The sequence below is a fragment of the Rhinolophus sinicus genome, linkage group LG07 (assembly GCF_036562045.2).
Source record: "Rhinolophus sinicus isolate RSC01 linkage group LG07, ASM3656204v1, whole genome shotgun sequence".
Classification (NCBI taxonomy): domain Eukaryota; kingdom Metazoa; phylum Chordata; class Mammalia; order Chiroptera; family Rhinolophidae; genus Rhinolophus; species Rhinolophus sinicus.
The window spans coordinates 30,553,340-30,560,294 of record NC_133757.1 but is presented as its reverse complement, the minus strand read 5'-3'; positions in this window follow the sequence as shown (position 1 = coordinate 30,560,294).

Sequence of the window (6,955 nt, the reverse complement as noted above, 5' to 3'; positions counted from 1 at the left end):
GTTCTCAATTCCATATTTTAAGGATCTGAGTTTGCTTGCTTAAAAATGATCTGATAAAATTCTAGTGCTTGTATTTTGAAAGACAGGTAAACTCGATTTCATTAGAGTCCATAGTGACATAGTCAAGGTAAGCATATGCAATTGTTTGTGCTTTGGAAATAATCTACTCTATTGTAAAGAAATGCAATTATAATATGTATATTCTACATTCAAACACAGATATACATATACATGTATATCTATAGAGCTATTGGAGGCCAAATTCTATGAAATCAAGGAGCCACTGCGGCAGACAGTCTCTCAGTACACAATATCAAATACTGTGAATTGATTAATGACTTTTTTCCAATTATGCATTATATTGGCATTTGGAAAATGCAGGAAATTGTAAGGAAAGGGACAACAATAATCGGTAAATCCCATTTAATATTCAAAATGTACTTACCATTTTGAAAATACAGAAAAGTACAAAATCGAAAATATAGAAAAAGTATAAAAACATTTTTAAAATACAGAAAAGTGTAAAAATCACCTGTAATGTCAACATCCAGAGATAACCACTTTTAACAGTTTGATATGCACACATACACAAATAAGCACACATGCAAAGACTTACATATACTTTTTTTTTTTAATTGGGATTTTACTACTACGAATGCAGCTTCTTACCAGAAGTTTTTCACTCAAAACGGTGCCATCAGTTTTCTTTTCATATTATTAACTATATTTCTCCAACATGTTTCTTGTTAATGGCTGTAAAATATTCCCATTAGACTGTAAACTCCATGAGCACAAGGAGTAAGTCTATCTTAGTCATGTAACCAGTAACGCGTATACCATCATTGAACCATTTTCTTATTGCTTGGCATTTTAAGTGGTTTTCTAATTTTCACTGCTACCAATGTTATAATACTATTAATATATTAATTTTCCCAGACTTCCGCCATTGCCTGACAGCTATTTAGTGTCTATCTCTCTCTCACCCGCAGAGAGGAGTTCTCCCATTTTGCTGGCTGATCCTTTGAGTTTTTGTGATGCAGATTTGGAAGGAAAGAGGTGAAGCTGAAGTTGAAGAATAAGAAACATGTGAGCTAGGACTGGAAGAAGGATTGTCTGAGAATTTTGGAGGACAAGACATGGGCATAGCTACGTGAGGGAATTAGATGGGAGATGAAAAGTACTGCAATAGTCTATGTAACTGCTTCACTGTGTTTTTTAAATGTAACTACACAAACGAAAGTGGAACCAAGTGTTTTGTTTTTTGGTTTTTGCCTGCCTGATATTCATCCTTGAGTTTTAAGGCAGCCTTACTGCGGAAACAAAAATTCCCCCAAATCTCGGTGGCTTAATTAACATCATTAACGTTTGTTTCTCACTCATGTCATGTCCAATGGGGTGTTCAGTGGGTGGCCTTCGTGTGGTGACGTAGGAACTCAGCTCCTTCCATCTGGTGGATTTGACATCTCCTAGGGGCTCTGAGTCTTGCACTGGTCCTTCCACATTCTTCCTGAAGATGGGGAAACAGAGAGCATAGAGGACTTGGCAGGAGTTTTAATGGGCCAGACCCAGTGGTGGTGACCATCACTTTCACACCATTCCACTGCCCAAAACTCAGTCACATAGTCCCCACCTGGCTGCAAGGGAAGTTGGGAACATAGTTTACTGTGTCCCAGAGATGGCCAATCTCTGCTATCACTCCCTATTCTCTAAAGTCTTGGTAAAACTTTTACTCGCGGTATCTGTGTTCCCCTGACCAAATGGTGGACACAGGGCCCAAGCAAGGCTATTTGTAATCTCTTTCCGAAGTATTTGTATCTCGAGTAAAATGACAAAAGAATGGAAAACTGGGGCTGGTTTATCCTCACGGTGGTGACCTGTAATGACCACTCATTTCTTCCTGCAAGTGGGAACCTCACCACAGCTTGGACCCATCTTTTACAAGAACCAGATATTCAACTTTTCCTTCACATCCATGGTCTACCCACACCTTCCAACAAATTCCTTTGTTGCCTAGTTAGCCAGAGTTGTTTTTTATTGTGTGTAATCAAAGGACCCTAACTAATACAAAACTTGAATTATTTTGGGATTCTATTCAGTTATTATTGTTATTAATCTGTGTTTCTTTGATCATATCACCACTTTTGGATGATGGCATTTTAAAGGTCACAGAAATAATGTTGAGATAAACTGATTTGTACATAAACCTTTACGTTATCTCTTACCTTATTTTCCTAAGCCAAATGCTTAGTTCAAATATATTTTTAAAAGCATTTTAATACTAACTATGTATTTCAGTCATTTAAATTTCAACACAAAATCTTTTTATATCATAAACATTCCATTTTGGCTTTAGAACATTATGTTTTCATCATTGTAAGTAATAGCAAACACAAGAAAGCAGTCACCACACAGTCTAGGGTTAAAGTTAGATTATGAATATAATCATTAGTGAGGAAACTCTGGATACAATATGAACTTTCCTAGAAAGCTGTGCCCTTGGTTGCAAGAGGAAGGTGGGGAAAGCATGACTATATCATCATTGCAACCATCTGCTGCTTGTTTGATTCTGGTTGTGGTCAATTCAGATCTTAGTTTCAGTGAAAGCCATTCCTTGTCCCCAGTCATTCTTATTCTTGTCTCTTTTTCTCTATACTGTGATGTCTTTTAGCCTCCATCAGTCCACTAGAGGTTCTGCCACATCAGTCAGGTTTTCATAAAATTACCCATGAGGTATGTTATTGCATGAAGACAAATTCGTTCAGAGAGGATTGGTTTGTTTTCTTGGCTTAGGAAAGAAAATGGAAATTTTTGTGACACAAATATTCATGTATCCCAAAAATGGAAATAGGGAAAAAGCTATTTAAAAAAAAAAAAATTCCTAAAAGAGGAAAAGCTTTTTGAGCCCTGCATATCTAAGGCAATTCTTATATAATAACATTCAACTATAAAATTGGAGTAGCTGCCATTGGTTTAAATTTACCTCAAGTGTGGTCAACCAGCCAAGTATTTTGTTGTCCAACTTGTACTGCTTGGAAAATACGTTCTTTATCAAAATATAAGCAAAAAATGTTTAATTAGTATTTAACCCAAAATATAATATATATTTAAAGAAAAACAAACAAAATTAACTATAACAGAGCAATGCAAAAGTATGAGTAAATACTTTTAATAAAATTAGATTGAACAAAGTCTTTCTTAACTTGAAAACAAGGCCAGAAAAAAATTTAAAAAGCTACCTAGAAAAAGACCTGGTAGGATTTTACAAGCAAGTTTAAAAAATCTATATGGCATAAATTTCTCTACTGATCCCTGGAACAGTTTTTTTTTTTTTTTAAAGAAATATTCCAAATTTATGTTATAAGCAACATGACACTACTGCCAAGTCTTACTAAAAGAAAAAAAAAGAAAGCTACTAACCAGTCTCACTTACGAATACTGACCAAAAAAATCCTAAACAAAATATTAGGAAATAGAATTGAATGAGACACTGAAATGATAGTAGATTGTGAATAACTATAATTCATTCTACACTCTAAGGAGAATTGGATATCAGTAAATAAATTAACATAATATACTCTCTTAGCTGCCCAAAACATTTAATTCCAAATGTATTTCTGATTTTAAAAATTGTAATGTATAATTGAATGGATACTGCCTGAATAGTATAAAACAATTCATATTGTAAATGTAAGGCCAGTATTAAGCTTAATAGATAAATAATGGAAGTATTTCCATTAAAGTCAGAAATAAGATAAGGACATCTTAGATCATCACAATTATTTAATATTGCGCTGAACATTCAAGACAATGCAGTTAATCAAGAAAATGAAAGAAGAGGTACACATATTTGAAGGGAGGAAGAAAAATTATCATTATTTCCAGCTAATATAATTTTATACCTGTGAACCCCAGGAAAACAAACTGCAGAACTTGTGGAACTGTTAAGAGAATCAGTAAGGCAGTTAGATTCAAAATAAATATTCAAAAATGCAATTGGTCTTTCTACATACCAACAATAACTAGTGAGAAAACTACCACATTTACAATAGTAACTAGCAACCAAAAAAAAAAAACACCAAATAGAAAAAAACTAAAAAGAGATACATAGTAATAAATATTATAAAACTCTACCAAGAAATACAAAAGAATTATTGAATGAATAAAAAGACATACCTGTTTCTGGACAGAAAGATTTGGTATTGGAAATATGTAAATTCTCTTTAAAATAGGTGATCAATTACATGTCATCCCAATCAAAATCCCAATAGGATTATTGTAGAATTTAACAAAATTTATCTTAAAATTCATCTGCCAAGACCACAACAACAATTATGAAAGGGGTAGGAGAGAAGGGACACACGCTTTTCCTATTAAATAGCAACATCATGGATTTAACCATTCTGGTAATAACAACAAAATGCATGATACTAGCATAGGAAAAAAAAATGGACTGCCAAGGGGCAGTGTAGAAACAGAAACAGGCTCAAGTATTATGAGAATTTAGTGTATGATAAATGTTGCATTTCAAATCACAGGGGAAAGATCTGTTTTTCACTAAGTAATTTGTGGCAACTGGCTAGCCACTTTTGGGGGGAAATTAAATTTCATAAATTAAATTCCAGGTAGAGTACATTTTTTCATAAATGTAAAAAGTGAAACAAATATAAGTAAACACTCCTAATAATAATAGAGTGAAACAAGTCTTTCTTAACTTGATACCAAAGTCAAAAACCATAGAAGAAAATGAATTTTCATAGAAATGAAGTATTTCCTGGCAACAAAAATAAAAACAAAATATCACAATTCTTGAAAGATTTAGGAAAAACTATTTAGTAACATACATGATGGAAGAAGAATTACGACTACTACTGTATGAAGAGCTCTTACAAATCAATTATAAAAAGAAAATGGTCAAAGTTATCAATTCATAAAAGAAGAAATTAAAATGGACAAAATATATGAAGACATGTTCAGTTTCGTGATTTTCTAAAATGAAAATAAAAACAACAACAAAAAAAATAAATTATTTTAAGCCATAGATTGGCATTAGATGAATGACAAAAACCAAATGTTACTGTAGGCGAGGCAAATTTTTATCTCTGCCCTCGTAAGAGCTTTGCCGGGGCCTGAGAATTAAACTGACATAAAACAAATTAACAAAAGAGCATGTACATTTACAAGTTTTACATGACACAGGAGCCCTTATAAGGAATGAAAACCCAAAGAAGTAGGTGTTTATGTTTGCTTCTTTATTTGTTTACTGTATACAGAGCATGGTGCTTGAAAAAATATTAATGGGAATTCTTTGAAGACGAGGCTTAATAGGTCTTCCTCCAAAGAGGATTTGCATCTGATTCTTCCAGGTGCCTGTAAGCATTATAATTCACTCTGAATCACCTCAAGTTAAATTAAAAAGCGTGGGGTTCCTTAGACTACAATTAAGTTTTTCCCCCCTTTTTCTCCCTCCTCACCAACGTAAAGCAACCTCATCTGAAGACAGTAGGGGTATTGAAGTAAGCAGAGCCCCATGGGAACTGAGGTACGGGCTCACTGTATAAAGCAGATTCTGATTCAGTCGGGGATGGAACTTGAGGTTCTACTTTTCTAACACGATTCTATGTAATGACAATGCTGCTGGTTCCTGGACCACACTTCGAGTAGCCACAGCTTGGGGAATTCTGAAGTAGGAAGTAAGAAGCCTGGCTGAAACAACTCTCCACAGCAAGGCGAGAAGAAAGAGCATTTTTCTTGGGTGAGGAGTTTATACTCCTAGCATTTGTTATGGCCGAGATGTGTGAGATTGATCTTGGGCAAAGTAGATGACGCAGGAGCAGGTAAGCTTGAGTTCCCTGGAATGTCTCACCCAGGACTGCACACCAGAACCAGAAGAACACCAGCAGTAACAGGTTGTGCAGTGGCCACGGGGGCAGGAACTGAGGGTCTTAGGACATTATCTAGAGAGCACAGAAGCTACATCAGAACGGCTATGTCCAAAAACATGACCCAGTAAACAGCCAGCACCCAGACACCTGCCATATCAGACAACCACAAATGATACCAGCTAAGCAAAAAGACTGTTGTCTCTTCGCTTTGTGTCTTCCTTCCTTATCCTCTGACCCTCCCTCTCTTTTCAATCAGAGAAAAGACAAAGGATGAGAAGTGTGAACCCAGAGACCACACCCTCTTTCCCACAGAAGGTCTTTGAGTTACAGACCTCAGGTTAGCACTGAGCTAGGGGGAAGAGAAGATGCAAACTGGATTTAGGATTAAAGGTTTCAGCTGGATCAGAGTGAACTCTTTAACACATTAAAGTAAATCCTAATCATGGAAAAGAAATTTTCGTATCACTGCAAGTTAACTACAAAGTTTCCAGCTTGGTTGATATCCAGGGACTAGGAAGAGAGATCTGATCATCAAACTGAGAGTGGTGGAAGGAAAATTAAGGCCATTTTCTGTATGACCCATGAGGTTCAGCTCATTTCATAAACCAGTTATATTTCAATGGCTCAATTTATGCCCACAGCCCTGGCCTAATTAGCTCCTAAGCCAGGGATTGCCTGTATTTCAAATAATTACTCAATACCTCAAGAGGGAACCCTTTTCCTAAACAACTTCATGTTTAAAATCAAATCTTATTAAACCAATAAACATGACCCTAGATTTTTAGTAAGGTGACAAGTTGCCTTTATTTTATTTTTTCATTTGTTTTGTTACCTGTATATTTTAGCCATTTGAAAATATATATGATTCTCATCATGTAGTCAGAAGTTGTCCACATAGTTCAATGCTTTATATGGGAAGAAAAATCGGCAGTTAATTCCTATAGTGAAAACCCTCTAGTAACAGAGCAAAAAACATCAACACTTTGTTAAAGAAAATATTTTTGGCTAATTAAGAACTAGGTTGAGAATTAGGAGAGTAAAATAAGTTTAAAGGTGTTTTCCCCAAAATAAGC